The sequence below is a fragment of the Castanea sativa genome, chromosome 7 (assembly GCF_040712315.1).
Source record: "Castanea sativa cultivar Marrone di Chiusa Pesio chromosome 7, ASM4071231v1".
NCBI classification, from domain to species: Eukaryota; Viridiplantae; Streptophyta; class Magnoliopsida; order Fagales; family Fagaceae; genus Castanea; species Castanea sativa.
This window is the reverse complement of record NC_134019.1, coordinates 35,048,311-35,068,718: the sequence shown is the minus strand read 5'-3', so window position 1 is coordinate 35,068,718 and position 20,408 is coordinate 35,048,311. Positions and strand designations below refer to the sequence as shown.

Sequence of the window (20,408 nt, the reverse complement as noted above, 5' to 3'; positions counted from 1 at the left end):
TTATGCTACTAATACAACAATTCCCAATTCATAATCTATTTTGGAATCATGATTATTATTCCAAAAGTAGATAAAAAGAATGCATTTTGAGTTAAAATTCTACATTCTCGTGTCTGATTCACACAAATTTCAAAATGATTTCTAAACGTTATAAAAAGAGAAATATTATGTCTACAACATTTTTAGAAAGCTTTCACAACACATCTTAATTGATAATTTGTTATTAATTGTTACTGGTGGATTAAAAATTAATTTCAAGATATGTTTAAAGAAGAACTAATAATGGCTTACTACTTATAATTTGTTGTGAAAATGTTGCAGACGGAACACTTCTCCTGAAAAAAAATATCTACATAAGATAGTTTAATAAAAGCTATATATTAAAATGGCATTGTTTGCAACAGTACGAAATTTTTACTTTAAACTCAATGTGAGATATACTTTTTACACCAACTAGAAGTAGGTCTATTGAATCTAATGGACGTTGGTATATTGAAATTTTTTTCTTTTTTTGATGAACTGGAAAATTTTATTCATAACCAAAAAGAATTACAAGAGGGTCTGCTTGCTTCCACCCTGATTAAAGATTCAAAACAGGGAGGGCCACAACTCAAATCAAAAAAATTCAAACACATTGTTCAATAACAACCACTTGGCCAAGGCACGAGCCTTGCCATTTACCCCTCCGGGAATCAAGTTAACAGAGCATAGAGGGGTTTGTGAGAGTATAGCTGAAATATCACAGCAAATGTCCTTAATTCTCCAGGGAAAATCTTAGCTAGGGGATCGATATAGATAAAAAATTCACCAATACCCTAAATTCCCTTTCTAGTAATGTCTTCAAAGAATCATCTTGAAGACATAACAACCTTTAGATATTCTATACATGAATAATGATAGGGAAAAAAAAATTCGCAACTTATTTTACAATTTGCTATGGTGTTACAAGCGGTGCAACATCAATATCATATGGCCTGCTATATGTATCACTTTTATTGTGCATTAATCACAACCTGTTACCTTAGTAGTTATGAAAATTATTGTTTTAGTGTCATTAAACTTATTGATTTAGAAATTCAAAACATGCAAACCACAATAACCATAACCTTTCAATAGAACAAAAAACATTTATGTTGAATTGGGGCTGCATAACATATATCCTTCAATTACACGTCTGTTCAGTTATAAAATTACACTGGTACTCTCTGACTGATGTATGCATATGAAGCTAACCTAAGTTACACAATTTGCAAGGCCTCTTCACATTTGATGTCGAACACTTTGATAAGGACATCCTCAACAACCTAGTTAAAATCCAAAAGGACATGATTTTGTCACTTCTATAGCCAATATCATTAAAAATCTAGGATGGCATATAATGGTTGGGAAATACCCTAGCTTACAACAAAGGATTTCAATGGTAAAAAAACAACATTCTTTGACAGTAAGAGAATTACCTTATCTGGATTAGAAGCACCAGATGTTACACCAATTGTTAAGGGACCCTCTGGTAGAAAGTTTTCTTTCTCAACCAACTGCCCGTGCTATTGCAAATTCACATTTAAGAAATTCAAAGACTAGTATTTAAAGAAAGGGAGGGGGGAGAAAGAAAATGGGAAAAGATTTGGAATTTAATATCAGTTGAAATATTGGAACTCAATGCATTCACACTCACATTCAGCTTATATGCAATTTTGTTGCTAGGACCTATTCTCTACTCACTGTCAATCCAGTATGAGGGGATCCCACTGTCATTTGCAATCTCTTGTAGGTTCGAGGTGTTGCTTGAGTTCCACCCACCAATCACCAAGATTAGATCTAGCTTCTCCTCTATCAACTTATACGATGCATCTCGATGCTCCTGACAATGAAACAAATTACTAAATTAGTTTTAAGTCCACTTGAAAATATCAGAAAGCCTGGACATAAAGATATTGAGTGTCACTGTCTCAAAGCAGAGAAGCATGTGGCTAATCTGCAAGTTGGTTATGCAACATAGGGGCGAGTGAGTGGATAGATGAAGGGCTCCTAATTGGTGTTAGAACATCTTCTCTCTTCGTTGATTGTACTATAGTATAGCTAGCAAGGAGGATGAGGTGAAGATGGAGATCATATGAAGAAACACACATACTAAAAAATGTTTTCTTCTATATAGATACAATAGATTTTAAAGATATAACATCCAATCCATGATGATTGCTCTTATTATCAAGCTAAGACACCGATCAGTTTTTTGGTATAGGTGGTGTTTGAACTTCAGATTTCTTATTTGACAACAAAAAACTTTACTAATTGAGCTAACTAGAACCCACACATACACTAACAAATGTTGAACACCACAATATTTTAATATAATTTTAATGGAAAAGCAATACCATGAGATATAGGGTGAAAGAAATTACTTGAGTAGCATCACAAATGTTATTGAAGCTTTTGAAGTGCTCATTAACGTTTTCCACTCCATACTTGTGCATCATCGTCCTTTCTACTAATTTACCTGTCAAATATTTCCCCTCTTTTTGTGTAAGGGGAAACTACATAGAAATAACACAAGTAGCGACTTCTTGTAAAAATAGAAGCTGGAATAGCATAACTGGAAACTCACCAATCTCTTCTGTTTCTCCCTTGAGCATTGTTGTTTGATTTGCAATGCCACCTTTACTAGGTCCCTATCTGGATCAAACCCCTCTGAAACTGCATATATAAATTTCTGCAGGCAACCCATTGACCATCACTAAATCTTTGGATTATACCTAACATAGTAGACATTAAAGCTCAAATCGGAACCAAATTCTGCACCTTTAGAAACTCCTCTTTGGTTGAGCTAGACCCATTAAAATCACCCCCAAGAATGTAGTCACACACATACATTGCCTGCATTCATTGAAAAGTTTATAGCAAAAACATATTTCTTTAACAAAAGTGAATCTACCGTAACATACCAAAAATAGTGGTTTATAACTAGAGTAAGGCTTTAGCTACATTTGGGACATACCTCTATCATATTCTTGACAATAACATACTTCCCAGCAAAAGATGCAGTTGCTACAGTTTCCTCATGAGCATATTTACCATGAATGATTGATGTGTAATCTCCTTTCTTGTGCTTCTCAACAGTATTCTAGACCTTCACACAAATTTAATGAGATATTGTTGAGTCCCAAGGCTGTTGAGCAAATAATCATGCAGATTGTAAATGAATAGTATCAAGGGTGGAGTTAGGATTTTTGGTTTGGAGGGCCAAATTGTGATACTAATATATTAGTCAAGAATCCAGATAAAACATCACATACGTAAACGACACACATACATACATACATATATATACCTTAATAATTTGATGCTAGAGTAAGCCATAATTTATGAATATATTGTATATAAAACTATCAACTTTGACGTATTTATATTGGCCAGATAATATTTTTAGGGGAACCTTTTAATTTCCAATGAGTATATAAAAGTTGTTTAGTTTGATTTTAAACATATTCAAAAAATGATTTTAAGAAAACAAAAACTATCTTATCTCTAACTACTAGGTCAATTGATAAAATTTTTTTTTTAACAGCATCATTGGACTAACTTAAATATTTGGGGGCTAACTTCTATATTTTTAGATAAATATTTGAAGTTTTTAATAACTATAGATAAAATAAAGAGTTTTTTAAAATTTGTATTTGTTAGGATAGTTATATTTTTCATGAGTATTATTTACGAAGAACGAAACTTAAATAGAAAATTAACCAAAAATGTCTATCTCCATATTAACTAATCTATCTTTTTTTAATTATCCCCGTTCATATTATTTGGTATAAGATCCAACCAAACCATTTAGTAAAAAAAAATTCTTCTATTTCCCAAGTAACCCACGTATTCCTAGAGATTTCCCAAGCAGAAAATGGTCATGCATAGCCGGAGTTTCTATCTTGCCGCCAATATCACGGTATCACCAATGCAACTTTTATAATTAAAATAAATAAATAAATAACCGACCTAGTTTTACTGTTTTATAAACCCCAACTTTTTGTCTGACCTTTAATTTAAGGGTATATTTGATTAGGGTGAAAACAGAAAATATGGAAAATAGGGAGAGAAAAATAGGGTAGAAAATGGCATTTTTTACTATTTGGTTTAAGAAAGAAAACAAGAGAAACAAAAAATAGGGAGAGAAAATAATCCCTCCGAATTCACATTTTTTTATCCTCCCAATTTGGGAGGAAAATGGAGAGGAAAAAGTGCTGAATGATATAATTTATACAAATACCCTCACTTTATTCATCTCACCTACCCCTCTCTCTTCTTCGCCCCCTTTATTTTTTGCCTTGTTTAATCAACACAGCAATGTCCAGTTGCCCAGTCTCCTATGTGAATAAAGTTTTTTTTTTTTTTAAATATCTTTCCAATCTACGTATGGTCACGTGGATAAAATCTACATAATCAATTTTTTTTGCCCATAAATTTAAAATTATATGTAATAATAAAGAAAAGTAATATAAATATATATGTATTTGTGTTAATTTTTATATTATTTAATGAGTGTAAATATATTTATTTCTTATATATTAAATAAAAAGGAAATAATAGTCAATTTATATAAACTATATTTTCCATCCTCCTATTTTTCTCTCCAACCAAACAAAAAAGTTTTCCACACTCCCACTTTTCCACCATTCCAACCAAATACACACGAGAGAAAACAAAATTTTTTCTATCCTTCCACTTTTCCATCCTCCCACTAATTTTCTATCTTCTCACTTTTCCACTTCTCCAACTAATTGGACCCTAAATGACATACATTACTGCAGATGAGAGTAAAGAAGTCAGGGAGCATGTGGATGTCTCAAACAGGTGGAATCATTAAACTTTGTTTCTTGGAATGTAACAGTATGAATCCATATGCTGTAATAGAGTCTTTATAGAGAATTGTACCAAACCACCACAAGTGGTGGTTAAAAGTTAAAACTGAGTTAACATTACTTCATCAAACACATATCAAATGAGCTATCATCACTAGTGGTGATGGCTCCATTTTGTGTAAAGGCTCTTTTCAATGAGATGCTTAAATGAGTCCTTTTGGTCAAAAAAAAATTTTTGTCTGACCTGGCCTAAAAAATAAATCCAACTTTTTTTTAGTCGGACCTGTTATTACCCACCCATTAAGCCCAATATAATACTTGACCTAGCCCACTTGCCTAAAATAAAGCCACTCACATACGTTTTCACGTGCAGCCCAAAAAGAAGAAGCCGGATTTGCCCATTAACCTTATCAATCGTCATGTCTAGCCCATATCAAACCATTGATCCATAAATTTTTTATAATTTGTTAGAGAATGTCAACCAAATGTTAGATATTCTCATGCACATGTCCAAAGGAATAACAAGGGTGTAAGATTCTCGTAACCAAATGTTAGAGGTTTTGGAGAAACAATCAACGGATAAAAAATCCAATGAAATTTTGGGGATCAAAGATCAACCAACAATTCAAGGATCCTAAGAAATTTTGGAGAATCATAACAACATGCTCCTAGAACACTACAATTCATGAGAGTAACATTTTGGAGAATGCACTTGCTATGAAATTTGAGTTTGAAGATCAAAGGATCAACAAAGTGAAAAGGATAGACCGAAGAGATCTAGTAATTTTGAATAAGCCTACCTTGATTTCACACATTAAGTTTGTCGTTCCTAATTAATTCAAGGATATGGGATGTAAGGCTCTTTTGTTCCAAGTGCTCGCATAAGTGGTTCAAGAATTGATGCAAGTATCGAATGTCAGAATTCTTATCATTCAACACTTCAAAGAGATTCATCTTAAAGGAGAAGGGAATGTTGTGTCCTATGACACATGACAAATAATTATTAAATTATGCATAGCAGAAGGATTTGAATTTGGAATATGCAGTAGTAGATGATGATAAATATATTCTCCGTCTTGAGTTCATGAAGCTAGTCATTTCAAATTGAATTATTTGTTTTTTAATTTTTCAATTATCCCAAATATCATTTGAATATAAAATATAATACCAATTTAATTTTTTTTTTTAAATTGTATGACAAAAAAAGAGGTCAATAATCAATATCTACAAGAGGTACCTTAGACACCCATGGGCAAGTTGTATCAACAATTTGTATATTTTTGTCGCTCAAAACCAGCATCTCAGCCACCGTAGCTCCATGCGCAGGCAAAAGCACAACATCACCCTTATTGACAACTTTAATTGCTTCCTTCCCTCAATGGGAATTTTCTGCACCTCCATCTCCTCCAAATGCTATAACAAGCATTTGAGACTTCATTAGGAAAATTAATTAAAAATGAATGTAGAACAAACAAACACACACACACACACATATATGAGTAGATATTTCAGGTGAGAAGCTGAGATTCTGTAATGTAGGGTATTTCTAAAGATTCTCTTTGTCTAAGCTTCCACCTTAACAAAGTTTGCATTTGTATATATATATATATATATATATATCAAAATATTAGTTCATTGGCTTCTAAAAAAAAGTATTAGTTCATTTAATTAGCCAATGGTGTAAATGCGTATATTAATTATTTAAGTTGTACATTAATTATTTATATTAAAAAATTTATATGATTATTTTGATAAATTATATATATAGGAAAAAAATTTTATTTGGAATTATTATAATAATAATTTAGGATATGACATTCTTCTTCATGTTTAGTTGTTTTGACAACAATTGACACAAAAACCATATAAATAAAATATTTATGTATTTAATCAAATTATCTTAACCATTTAGATTTCCCAATTCCTTTCAGTGACATATAATATTATGTATATGTGGAACCAACGTTATTGTATTGATCCTATTAGTAACATATAACAAATACATTTACTTTTGTATATTAATTATGTTAAGTGGTGCATTTATTATAAGTATAATGAAATTTCGATATAATTGTTTTTTTAAAACATTTATGTGAAAAATAACTGATTTGAAATATGATATTGTTACTCAAAGTTAGTTGCTATTGCAACAATTGAAACAAAGTCTAACAAAAGGGAAAATAAAATTTAATAACACACAATCAAGAATTTAAAAATAATAATAATAATTGAAGGATATTTGTATTCTTATGTAGGCATGAACATGCCTAACTATTAGTCACTATATTATGCAATTTTCAAGTTTGTAAACATATATAGTATGATTAATTTACTACACCACTCTTATTGTCTTTCTAATTTGTTTATAAAATTGAACATAAATGATTACAATTTTTTACAACGAAATTATTGAAATATTTCTTCTTTGACAAATCAATAGTTTGGTGTGATGGGATTTGAATTCTAAATGTTTTCATTGAAAACACCAAAAATTACCAACAAGTTGAGTTATAGAGGTCTTGACAAAAATTATTAAAATATTAGAAGGAACTGATAACAAGTTGTACTGCACATCATGCGGAACTTAGCTAGTACCATATATATATATAAGGAACTTCTCAACATATGACACAATATCCAAATTAAAGGGAATTTACAGAATTGACTAGAGAAAGGACTATTTTTTTCAATTCTCTTATTATACGATAAGTAAGCCCATGAATAACAAGATTAGTGGCTATATATTAAACACCAATACTTTCAAGAAGCATTTAACCATAATTAATTACTTCTGTTTTCCTCATAATCCAACACCAGAGAAGACCCAAAAAAAGCAACAAGAAACGAATAATTAGGAAGTACCTATTAACCACCGCGCACTCTCAGTGCGGTGGTCACTTCACAAATATAAATGCTTGTGGGATGTGGGAGGTCAGGGTCAGGGTTCAAGTCTCTAGGAGGGAGTTTCACATACATATACACTTAAATTAGGCTAGAGTAGAAATTCTATCTTGTATCCAAAAAAAGCAAGTACCTATTAAATTCAAGTCATTATAAAGGTCAAGTATAAAATTAAGAGACCTTGTTAACAGTTGGGTTGTGAATAATCCCATTGGTGATCCAAATCTTCTCATCCAGGAACTATTTCCTTGCTTCATAAGCAATCTGGATAGGCCGCTCAACAACCCAGCAAAAACCAAACTTTTTTGCCAATTTCACAGTTACATTTCCCCATGTATACTCATTTCCATTCTCCTTCAAAATCTTAATGATGTCACCTACAATTTCCCACCCAAAATATTATCACATAAACCAAAACTCCCCATTCAAAGCACCAAAACCTAAAAACCCAAGGAAAAATGTTAAAGGTGCTTATCAATTTTACTATGAAAATGTTAGGCAATGAATATGATTAGTGACACATCAACAGCAAAAAAAAAAAAAAAAGGTTCTTTACTCTTTTTGATTTTGTGTTTAAAAGTTAGTAAAATTTGTAGTATTCTTAACAACATTCAAGAAGATAATTCACAGCACCATCCCCCAATAGATGAAATCATAAATGGAAACCGTAAAGCTCATGGTGATATAATATGAGAATGAGATTATAGCTAATAAATTTCATTTATTAATATCTATTAATGAAATTTGCACTTATTATGAAAATTAATTGCCATAAAAGGAAAAATTCTTGCTAAAAATAACTTTTAACTTTTTTTTAAAAAAAAAAGTTTCCATTTTAAAATTTCTTGATTGTTTTCTCAGAAATAGAAGCAAGAACATTTTGAAAAATGCAAAAGGTAAAAAGATCTTGGGAGCTCAATTTGATTTGAATTTATAGTGAGAGTGAAGTGGCAGATCCAATTATTTCAATTGGTAAAATTTCTTATTGTCGAATAAGAGATCTAGAGTTCAAATCCCCCCTATACCAAAAACCAATTAATATCTTGACTTGATGATAAGAGCAATTGCAATGAAGTGAATGCCATAGTTTAAAATATAAATGACAAAATTTAGCTATAAAATTAGTTGTAGTCTAAGGCTACAATCTTGCTCAATATCTTTTTATTGGAGGTGAATTTTGAGAATTTCACTATTGGATTACATTTTCTTCTTATATCCTCTATGCTTGCAAAATTTCAAGAAAAATAAAAATCGATAGCTATGTCATCAATAAATTTTTGTAATTATTGGTTTTTATAGTTTAAGATTATGCATAAAATATATGTTTATAGATTATGATGGGGTATGATAAAATATAACTCCAATATCATCCGTAGAGGTCATCCAGGACAAGACCAGGAAAGCAAAGGCTGTAAGAACCTCGTCCATAAAAAGCTCGTCCATGCAGGAAGATGCTTGGACGAGCTTCACATGGTCAAGTTTGACAAAACTGCATCGTCTCGTCCAAGGGAGCCATCATTCTCGTCCTGAAGAAGGTCATCCATAGAGGAATGATCTTCCTTGGAAGCGAGGTACGCTCGACAGGAGGACTCCTGGACGAGCCCTTGACACTTAGGAAAATTCCTGAGTGTGCACTACAACTCTTTATCACACGCATAACTTTCAATGACCATTATGTGAGAAAAATGTAACTCCTAAACAGTTGTGGAAGTTATCCCTGAACCCTTACACGTCCTCAAATCTAGAGGAGGTTACAAGTCTAATAACTGTTTCTAGGACATTATATAAATGCTTATTCAGACCAGAAAAATGTACGTTTTTTACATTTCCTAAAAAGTTGGAACTCCAAAATTTGAGAGAGAAAAACTAACTTTGGCATCAGAGGGTTCTTGGGCGGCGACCCCGGTTACCTTTGATTGCTTTTGTTTCTTTCTCAGCCCATCAAGACAGCCAGTAGTTCTTTCTAATATGAAGCATCCAGCCTACTGATTTTCATCGCATCATCAGTTGGCCCCGTCTGTAGGAACTAATCTAGGTTCTTTTCGTTTGATTATTTCAGCGATTAGCCTTTTCCCAGACAAAAGGCTGAATGGTCCAGACAAGATCGAGGGCTACCATCCCAGGCCACCAAGAGAGTAGGGATGCTTCCAGTAATCCTCACCGTGATTAATAGTCAGTACCTGTCATGCAACTGCCTTCCATTCAACATATACAATCTATGGTAGCCGCTATGGCAGAACTAATCCATCAAAACCAAGAGTTTAATAGGGAGATCAATTTAAGGAGACAGCACCACAAAAGGCATGTGGAAGGGCAACCCCAAAGTCAAGAAGGTAGAGGAGAAAACGTTGAGTCCGAGAATCAGTCAAGGGGTACTGCTTCAAGAAGAGTGCCACACTTGGAGAAGGAGATGGACCAGATGAGAAAAGCTATGGATGAAATGAAGGAGAATATGAGACGGGCGAACCTCGTGGATGACTTAGTTCACTGAACGGACTCCCCTTTCACGGCTTCCATCAACAGTCATCCCTTACTCCCGAAGTTCAAAATGCCTTCCTAGGATTCATATGATGGGAATCGTGACCCATGTGACCACATCACTACCTTCAAGACCACCATAAACCTTCAAGGGGTTCCAGACAAGATTACGTGTAGAGTATTCCCTACCACACTTGAGGGACCAGCGCGGGTGTGGTTCAGCAAAATACCCCTAAACTCTGTGGGCTCATTTAAGGAGTTGAGTAAGTTGTTCGTCAATAACTTTATTGGAGGGCAACGCCATAAGCATTCCTCTTCTAGTTTGCTAACTATTGAGCAAGGGAAAAATGAGAGTTTGTGGTCTTTCATTACTTGGTTTAATAGAGAAGCCTTGACGATGGATGAAATGGATGACAAGTTGTTATTGGCCACCTTCTATAATAGGGTCAACTTTGACTTGTTCATCCATAAGCTCTACGAGCAAAAACCACAGACTATGGCCAAGCTCGTCCATTTGGCCCAGAATTTCATGAATCTGAGGACACATTCATAGCCAAGAAGAGGAAGAGAGTAGATTGTTTGGAAGCAGGTCACCCGCGTCATCCCGATCAAGGTCCTCGTCCCAAGAAGGCTCGAGCAGAAGAGAAAAGGGATAGAGATAGTAAGAAGGTGAGTTCTTTAAGGAGAAACCAACAATACACTCCTTTGAATACGTCACTAGAACAAGTGCTTATGCAAATCAAGGACGATATGTTCTTGAAATGGCCAGAGAAAATGAAAGGAGATCCTAACAAGCGCAATAGGAACAAGTATTGCCATTTTCACAAAGACCATGGGCACGACACGGATGAGTGCAGCCTGTGGGTACCATTATATTACCAGTGGTGGTTGGAGTGTATTTGCAGTAGATAGCCAAAGAGGTAAACTTCCTTATTGTTGATTGTTCATTATCATATAATGCTATTATTGGAAGATCGACTTTGAATAGTTAGAAGGCGGTAACCTCTACCTACCATTTATCTGTCAAATTTCCGACCGAGCACGGAGTGGGCCAAGTACAAGGAGAACAGTTAGCCGCCAGAGAATGCTACTTAGCCATGTTGGCGATGGACGAGCATGTACAGACAATGAGCATAGACGAAAAAAGGATTGCAGCGGAACCAACTGAGGTGTTAGAAGATGTCCCTCTGGATGAAAGTAGACCCGAGAAGTTCACTAGAATTGGGGTGAGCATGGAAGAAGAGGCAAAGCATACTCTGATCCAGTTTTTGAAGAAAAGCCTTGATGTCTTTGCATAGAGTCATAAGGACATGTCAGGTATTGATCCAAGTGTATTACTTATCGTCTGAATGTACGCCCCTACTCCAAACTAGTGTGTCAAAAGAAAAGGGTTTTTGCTCCTGAACGAGACAATGCCATAAAAAAAGAAGTCCAAAAGTTAATTATCGCAGAGTTTATCCGAGAAGTTTATTATCCGAACTGGTTGGCGGATGTAGTCATAGTAAAGAAGGCCAAGGGCAAGTGGCAGATGTGCGTGGACTTTACTGACTTAAACAAGGCTTGCCCCAAGGACAGTTATCCATTGCCACGCATTGACCAGCTGGTGGACTCGATAGCGGGTCACAGACTGCTGAGCTTCATTGACGCATTCTCAGGCTACAATCAAATAAAGATGTACGAGGCAAATCAAGAGAAGACTTCATTCATTACTAGCCAAGGGTTATTTTGCTATAAGGTAATGCCTTTTGGTTTGAAGAATGCGGGGGCGACTTACCAAAGACTAGTTAACCACATGTTCCGTCCTCAAATTGGGCGAAATGTGGAGGTTTATGTAGATGATATGCTAGTAAAGAGTTTGGACGAGGAGAAGCATTTGGACGACCTTTAAGAAACTTTTGACACGCTTCGGCGGTATAATATGAAATTAAATCCAAGCAAGTGTGCTTTTGGAGTCTCGTCAGGGAAGTTTTGGGGTTCATGGTTTTGCATAGAGGAATTGAGGTGAATCCAAATGAAATCCAGGCGATACTAAATATGGAACCACCGAAGAACATTAAAAAAGTCCAGTCTCTTACCGGACGAGTTGTTGCCCTTAACAGGTTTGTTTCAAAAGCTACTGACAAGTGTTTGCCATTCTTTAAAGTCCTCAGGAAGGCATTTGAGTGGACGGAAGAGTGTCAGAAAGCCTTCCAAGACCTGAAGGCTTACCTCACGACAGCACCGTTGCTGAGCCTATCTGTACCTGGAGAGGAATTGTACTTGTATTTGGCAGTGTCCCGCACGCTATAAGCTCGGCATTGGTTAGAGAAGAAGAACGGGTTCAGAAACCGGTTTACTATACGAGTCGAATACTAAGAGGAGCGGAAGGACGATATCCGATGATGGAGAAGCTAGCCTTTGCTTTGATCACGACTTCTAGAAAGCTGAGACATTATTTTCAAGCTCATGTTATCAACGTCCTAACGGATCATCCCCTAAAGAAGGCAATGAACAAGTTGGAAGCTGCAGTATGACTAATCCAATGGGCAATGGAACTTAGTAAGTTTGATGTTAGATACTAGCCGAAGAGCGCTATAAAGGCACAGGCGTTGACAGATTTCATTGCGGAGTTCACCCCTAGCCAAAACGAGCTGAATAAAGATGTAGGAGTTGAGAGGTGGGTTATCAATGTAGACGGGTCATCCACACTATACGCGGGAGGGATTTGAGTCATATTAAAATCCCCGGAGGGCGACAAATTGGAGTACGCAGCCCGTTTACAGTACCAAACCATCAATAACGAAGCTGAGTATGAAGCTCTACTCAAAGAGCTAGAATTGGCTAAGTCCCTAAGGGCGGAATCAACAATAGTTAAAGGAGATTCTCAGTTAGTCATCAGCCAAGTGAATGGAATGTGTGATGCTAAAGAAGATCGGATGAATAAATACCTCAACAAAGTGAAGCGGCCTGTCCAAAAGTTTAAAGAAGTGAGTTTTGTTCAACTCCCGAGGGAGGAAAATATGGAATCAGATGCCTTGGCAAGAGCAACTTTGGCAGGAGGAGTTATGGACGAATACGACAAAATCCAATACATGCCAAGTATAGACCTTCCAGATGTACAACATATAGGAGAATATGAAAATTGGATGAGTCCAATAGTAATCTATCTTAAGGATGGAAGGCTTCCAGAAGACAAGGACGAGGTTAGGAAGCTGAGGGTCAGGGCTGTCAATTACGTCCTCATAAATGAAGTACTCTACAAGGGAGACTTTTCTCAGCCCTACCTAAGGTGCCTGGCTCCAGACGAATCAAACTATGTGTTGAGGGAGGTACATGAAGGAGCATGTGGGAATCACTCGGGAGCAAGATCGCTAGTTCATAAGGTTGTCCGTGCAGGCTACTACTAGCCTATAATTCAAGCAGATGCTAAGGCTTATGTCAAGGTGTGTGACTAGTGTCAACGCTATAGCAACGTCCCAAGATAGCCATCGGAGTACAGACTCCAATAATGGCCCTATAGCCCTTTGTATAGTGGGGACTGGATATCCTAGGTCCTTTCCCCCTAGGAACCAGACAAATCACTCAGCAAAATGGGTGGAGGCCGAACTTTTTGGTAGTAGGGATCAATTACTTTACCAAGTGGGTGGAGGCCGAACCTCTTCCAAAAATCACTCAGCAAAATGTTAAGAATTTTGTTTGGAAAAATATCATATGTAGGTTCGAAGTACCTAGGGTACTAATATCTAATAACGGACGACAGTTTGACAACGCACCTTTCAGGGACTTTTATGAACAGTTTGGAATCAAGAATCATTATTCCTCGCCCTCCCACCAACAGGAAAACGGACAAGCAGAAGTAGCAAACCGATCCTTGCTGAAAATCATCAAGACTCGACTCGAGGGGGCAAAGGGGATATGGCTAGATGAGTTGCCAGGTGTTCTTTGGGCCTATAGGACGATTGTGAGGACACCGACAGGAGAAACCCCCTTCAAGCTAGCTTATGGAAGTGAAGCAGTCATACCTGCAGAAGTTCATATGGCTAATCATCGAGTGATGAAATACCAGGAGAAAGATAATGAAGAGCAACTCCGTCTTAACCTTGATCTCATTGACGAGGTACGGATGGACGCAAAGCAAAGGACAACAAGATACAAGAATCTTATGGCTAGGCAGCATGATGCCATGGTAAAACCCAGGCGTTTCAACGTTGGGGACCTCGTTCTTAAAAGGTGTCCTTGGCAACTAGGAACCCAGCTCATGAAAAATTAGGGCCCAATTGGGAAGGACCCTATAGGGTAGTTAACTGTAAAAGGTAGGAGTCGTACTACTTGGAAGCTCTGGACGGACGAAAGTTAGAGCATCTCTGAAACGTGGAGCACCTGAGGAGGTACTATAGTAATGAGCTTGGATGAAATTTACCAAGGGTGAGGTTCCAACTACGGACGAGGTTACTGCTATGGTCCACGTGTTTACTCATGTTTACTGTTGTGTTCTTACTACTACTATTGTGTGTTTTAAGAATAAAAACTTTTGCACCGTCTATAGACAAGTTTGTTCAGGACGAAGTTATGTACATTTAAGTATTTTCCTAAGGAACTAGCTTCAAAGCATGTACCTTATTTGTGGACGATGTTTATATATATAATATGGTTTGGATTTCTAATGTACTTAATGTATAAATCTAATTTCCATAATAGTATCCACAAAAAAGGCAAAAGCCAAAGACAAATGAAAATCTCTAGATGCAAGGATGTAACGTTCATAAGCTTTCCTCAAAATGAGGATAAAGCAAAGAAAAATAAGCTAAGGAATACTCGTTTGAAAAGCAGACAGACGATAAAAGGGCATACAGTGAAACTTTAGAGTCTATGGACGAGCATCTAGCCAAGATGCTCCAATGTTCTAGGATGAGTAAAACACTAAAGACGTCTTGACGAAGGATGAATACCAATAGCCCAGCTTATGGATGAGGAAAAGGACGCAAAATCATCATTGCCACTCCTAGGACGAGCCACACAGGCAAACTTAAGTAGGCAAACAAGACGTCCATGCATAAATAGGACGTCCATAAGGGAAAACGCATGGACGACCCTCTGACACTTGGAGTGGGCAAACTATTCAGAAGCCAATAACATTAATAATAAAGATTAACTTGTTCATACAATAACATTCAATGATGGGTAAAAATAACCTTCATCAAAGTTTAAAGAGGGTAGACAACCACCGTCCAAAAACCCTTACAAAGTAGGCCTTAAAAGACAATTGTTAATAAACTCGTCCAAAGCACTCTGGACGAGTGAAATCTACTTAAATTAATCTTAAAGATGGTCCTAAAAAAATGGACCAAACACAAAAACAAAAAAAACAAAAAAAACAAAACAAAACAAAAACAAACATTGGAAAGAGCAAAATATTAAAAGTCTCGTCTTCAAGCAGGAGGGGCGTTAGCTTTGGGTTGTCTTGATGTGGCTGTGTAGTAGCATCGTCCTCCACATTGATATCCTCTGAACTCATCTGGAGGAGGGAGCTTGTAGCAGTCCCACCAAGGTTGAGTTTGATCGGATTGAAGTCAATCGCGGGAAATTTCTCCATGGCGTCCATCCTGAAGTCTTCAAACCCAGCTGCATAGTTGGTGTCCATTAAATCCATGAATTGTTTGGACGACTTAAACTCTGCAACTACATATCCCTTCACTTTTTCAAGATGGACACTCAACTTGTCATTCTTCTTCTGAAGCAAATCAAGACGAGCATCCTTTTTTTTACATCAGTCTTCAACTCCTTTATGTCATTTTTCAACCTTTTTGCATCTTCCTTGGCCTTGGCAGCCACCTTAGCCCACCATTTAGACTCGTCCTTCCCCTTTTGAACCATCTTCTCCAGTAGAATCCTCGTCTTGTCTAATTAAGTTGCCTGCCTAGATGCGGTGATAAACTTAGACATTATCTGCATACATTAAAATCTTATCACAATATATACAAGTATTACTGGCAAAGACGAGGAATACATATATAAAGAGTACATACCTTAAAAAGGTCATGAACTCCGGAGCGCTCAAAGTCCTTTAAAGACATGTCAAAACATGTCGTTACGTCCTCGTCCATCACAACCTTCTCAAACCTTTCCCAAGCCAAATCCTCATTGGAAAAAGGTTTTAAGGCACTTGTTGAGAAGGTTGAGATGAGGCAAGAGCATTAACCTTGGACGAGATTTGCACAGACGGGGAATCCTTAGGTTTAGAATCAACATCCCGAATCTGGACGAAATGACCCTGGGGGACAAGGAAAGGATTGGGCTGGTTGTCCTAAGTTTGGGCGTCTTGAGGCTTGGACGACCTGTGCTCAGCCTTTTTCTCCTTATGTCTACTTGGAAGATTCCCTAAATCAACTCCTAGTGATAGGCTCTTTCTTTTATCACCAGTAGATAGACGAGGTTGGGATTGCGCCCCCTGCCTAGCTGCCTCGTCCACCACTTCCTTGCCCTTGTTTTCTTTCATCATCACCATTCCTAAAAAGAAAGACATTAGTCACACAAAAAAAAGGGCAACTTACGTCTATGAACATTGAGCTCGTGGGCAATAGCTTCAGCGGATGGCTCTGGACCTAACCCCTAAGTGGCAAGACGTTGAAGACTTACCAAAGAATGAAAGTCATGTCAGTATATAGACGTGCCTTCTAGACCCGTTCAAGATAAAACCTGCTCAAGTGAGGCCATCTAGCACCTAACAAAAAAGAAAAAAGAAAAAAAAAAGAGTGTTTAGACAACCACAATCAAGAATAAACAATAAAATAATAAAATGATGGCTAGACATACCTTCAGGACGAAGGTTCCCTAACTTTCTCTAGTGTAGGGAGGGAATGAGTCCCTATCAACCTCAATAGGGCGTCCAGCCCTAAAGCTAGAGACAAAGAAGAACTTCATCTTCCATTTCCTATCTGAGGTGACTAAGGACTTAATTAGCCTATAATCTCTCCCTCTAGCTGTGAATTGATAAAAGCCAAGGGATTGGTTAATCTCGGAGGGCTTATAGCAGAAGAGGAACTCGTCCATAGTAAGAGGACGATCCCCCTCAAACACCTCCCTCCATAAAACTTGCATAGCGACAATTAGCCTCCATGCATTGGGGTTGAATGACATATACCTAAACCTAACCTAGAAAGCAACTCCCTGGCAAAGGCATTAAGGGGCAACCTCAAACCCCCAATAGGTAAGCCTCATAAATGCCAACACCAAAATGGGGTTGACAACACCACTCACCACGCATAGGTACCTTGGGATTCAAGTCTTCAAGAATTTGGTACCAAGTCTTAAGGATGCCTAATTTTCTCTCGTCAGTCTTAGAGGCAATCCCAACAGCACAACTATAAACTACCTCTTCCTCGTCTTGAGCGGAAGACGAGGGAGCACTTGTACTAGCCCTAAACCCGGACTCAGCCCTCGTCCTAAGACTTTCCTGAAATACCTCTAAGGGAACCCCAGGGACACCAAACGTATTCTCGTCTGTAGTATTTCCCTCACTACTACTATTGCAATCACTACTACTACTACTATCAATAGACCCACTAAAACTACTAAGGTCATGATACTCGTCTATGGCTTTGTCAACACTATTGCTAGACGAAGAAAAGACTGCCTCATACTTTCTTTAAGGAAGCTTAAAACCTGAGGACAAGGATGGAGAAAATACCTAGGTCTAAACGAAGGGAGACTATGGATGCAGGAAACTTCTAGATGAGGTGCTAAGACGAGGGATGCCAAAAAAGAAAATTTGAGAAAATGCAGAGGGTACGAGAGGAATTCCATTATTTATAGGCGTTGAAAAATGGTGTCTCGAATTACGTGACCAATCAAGACACGCCACGTGGCATTTCTCTCGAAAAATTAAATCGATATGACAAATTTTTAGACAAACCAAAAATCATTCGGATAAACTACAAATCCGGTCTAACACATTAACCACAAAACAATTACAAATCACAACAGATAAAATAACTCAAAACCCTAAAAATTTATCTTTTTCTCTCTAATCTCTGCTCTCCACCTCTCTTTCACTCTCTGTCTCTGAGTCTCTCATTCAACAAGCTTCCTCTGTTCCTCAGTTCCTCCGGCCTTTCTCTTCCTTTTCCTCAGTTCTGTTCAGCCGACAAGCTTCTTTCAAGGTTTTTTTTTTTTTTTTTTTTTTTTTTAAATAATAAAGCTTGCTGGCTTGCTGCTGCCTGCGTTTCTTCTTTTTGGATTTGGGTTAGATAGTTGGGATTTTTTATAAAAGCTTGCTGCTGTGTGTACAGTGCATTTATAAAGCCTGCTGGCTGCCTAGCTGCTACTGTGTTTTTTGGGTATTGGGTTAATGGGTTTTACTGTTTTAGATAAGTTTGAAACTCTGAATCGTCTAAGTGATAAGATTAGATAGGATTAATAATTTGTTTGAAACTTTGGGATAGGATTAATAATCGTCTGAAACTTTGGGATAAGATTAATAATAAGTGTTGTTGTGTTATAGTTGTGCTTAAATTTTGTTATGGTTGTGCTTTTTCTTTTTTAAAATTTTAATCTTGTGTTTTCAGTTTATATATATATATTAGTTAGTGGCCATATACTAAATAAGTTTTTATTTATGCAGGTTAAAATTGCTAAAAACTTGTTATTGTTCGATGAAACTACAACAATACTTTTTATATAAATCAGGTTCTATTTTTCATTTGCTCTACACTTAAAAGTTATTTTTTATTTTAGTCTTTATAAATATATTGTTTGATTAGAAATATCCACTAGGAAATATGCATCTGGATATGAAAAACTTAAAAAAAGAAAAAAAATTAATTGAGTCTTAAACATGATCAATGGATAAATTTGTTATTAGTAATAAACAAAATATAACACAAAATTTAGATGAAAATATCACAAATGAGCAAGAAATTCACCAAAAAGAGTTAGAAGATAATGAAATGATACAATTGCAAGATAACAGTGATGTTCAATTTTGCAATACAACAAATTTTGATAATGAACTTCAAAATAATTTAGAAGAAAATGAAAATAATGATGAAAATATTCATAATGAGATAACACGTTCAAGAATCTTTTGGAATTAATTATTTCTTATATATAGTAGATAAAACAATTAGTTCAATTGAGAATAGATTTGAACAATTTCAAATATATGAAGATATTTTTTGTTTTCTATTTAACTTCACAAAATTGAAGTCACTAGATAATGATAGTTTACAAAAATATTGTCTTAAACTTGAAGATTTTCTCAAATATGATGTTTATTGTGATATTGATGGTTTTGGTTTATTGTCAGAGTTAAAGATTTTAAAAGAAATTTTACAAATAAAAAATTATACTCAAATTGACATACTAAATTATATAAAAATATTAGATTCATTTCCAAATACAATCATTGCTTATAAGATTTTACTAACAATACCTGTTACAGTAGCTACTGCAGAAAGAAGTTTTTTAAAATTAAAATTAATAAAATCATATTTAAGATCGACAATATCCTAAGAAAGATTAAGTAGATTAGTTATACTATCGATTGAAAAAGAAATGTTAGAAGAATTTAAATACAAAAATTTAATTAGTCAGTTTGCATCTCAAAAGGCAAGAAAAATAGATTTTAAATGAAATATATTATAATATAAAAATATTAATTTAATTAATATATAGGTATAAAAAAGTCTCATTTTTAATTCTTGCCTTATACTCCAAAATGTCTAGAACCGGCCCTGTCTCGTCCACTTTTTAGATAACAAGCTGGCAATGGGAGAGAAAGAGGTTTGGGAAGGAGAGGTATTTTTTTTTCTCCCTAAAAAATATAAAAATTAGAGAGCATAATTTGAAATTTAGTATTTGTTTTTTTAAAAATTTAATGTAAATACATAAATCAATACCTTGGCAACCGTGAGGAAGATATGGATTCCCATGATAGCCGTTGTTGCACTCACAACGGTACCCAGACCCGTTGTCAGAATCGATGCATGTACTATTACCTCCACACATGTTCTCAAAATCTTTACATGTCTCATTCCCGATTGCTCAATCAAAAACCATTGGCATCTCTTTTTTGTCCCGTAGACTGCGAAGGGAGTCTACAGAGAAAGTGAAAGTGCCGTTTTTGCTAATAAACGCATAGCCACAAGGATTGAAACTCCATACTTTTTTGTGTTTATTAAAACTCTCGGATGTGATAGC

At 35.9% G+C, this 20,408-nt stretch overlaps 1 pseudogene; it reads right to left on the bottom strand.

The window, feature by feature from the left end:
• Window positions 1–1,238: 1,238 nt before the first annotated feature.
• Window positions 1,239–20,216, bottom strand: LOC142644377 (4-hydroxy-3-methylbut-2-enyl diphosphate reductase, chloroplastic-like; annotated as a pseudogene).
• Window positions 20,217–20,408: the final 192 nt, after the last annotated feature.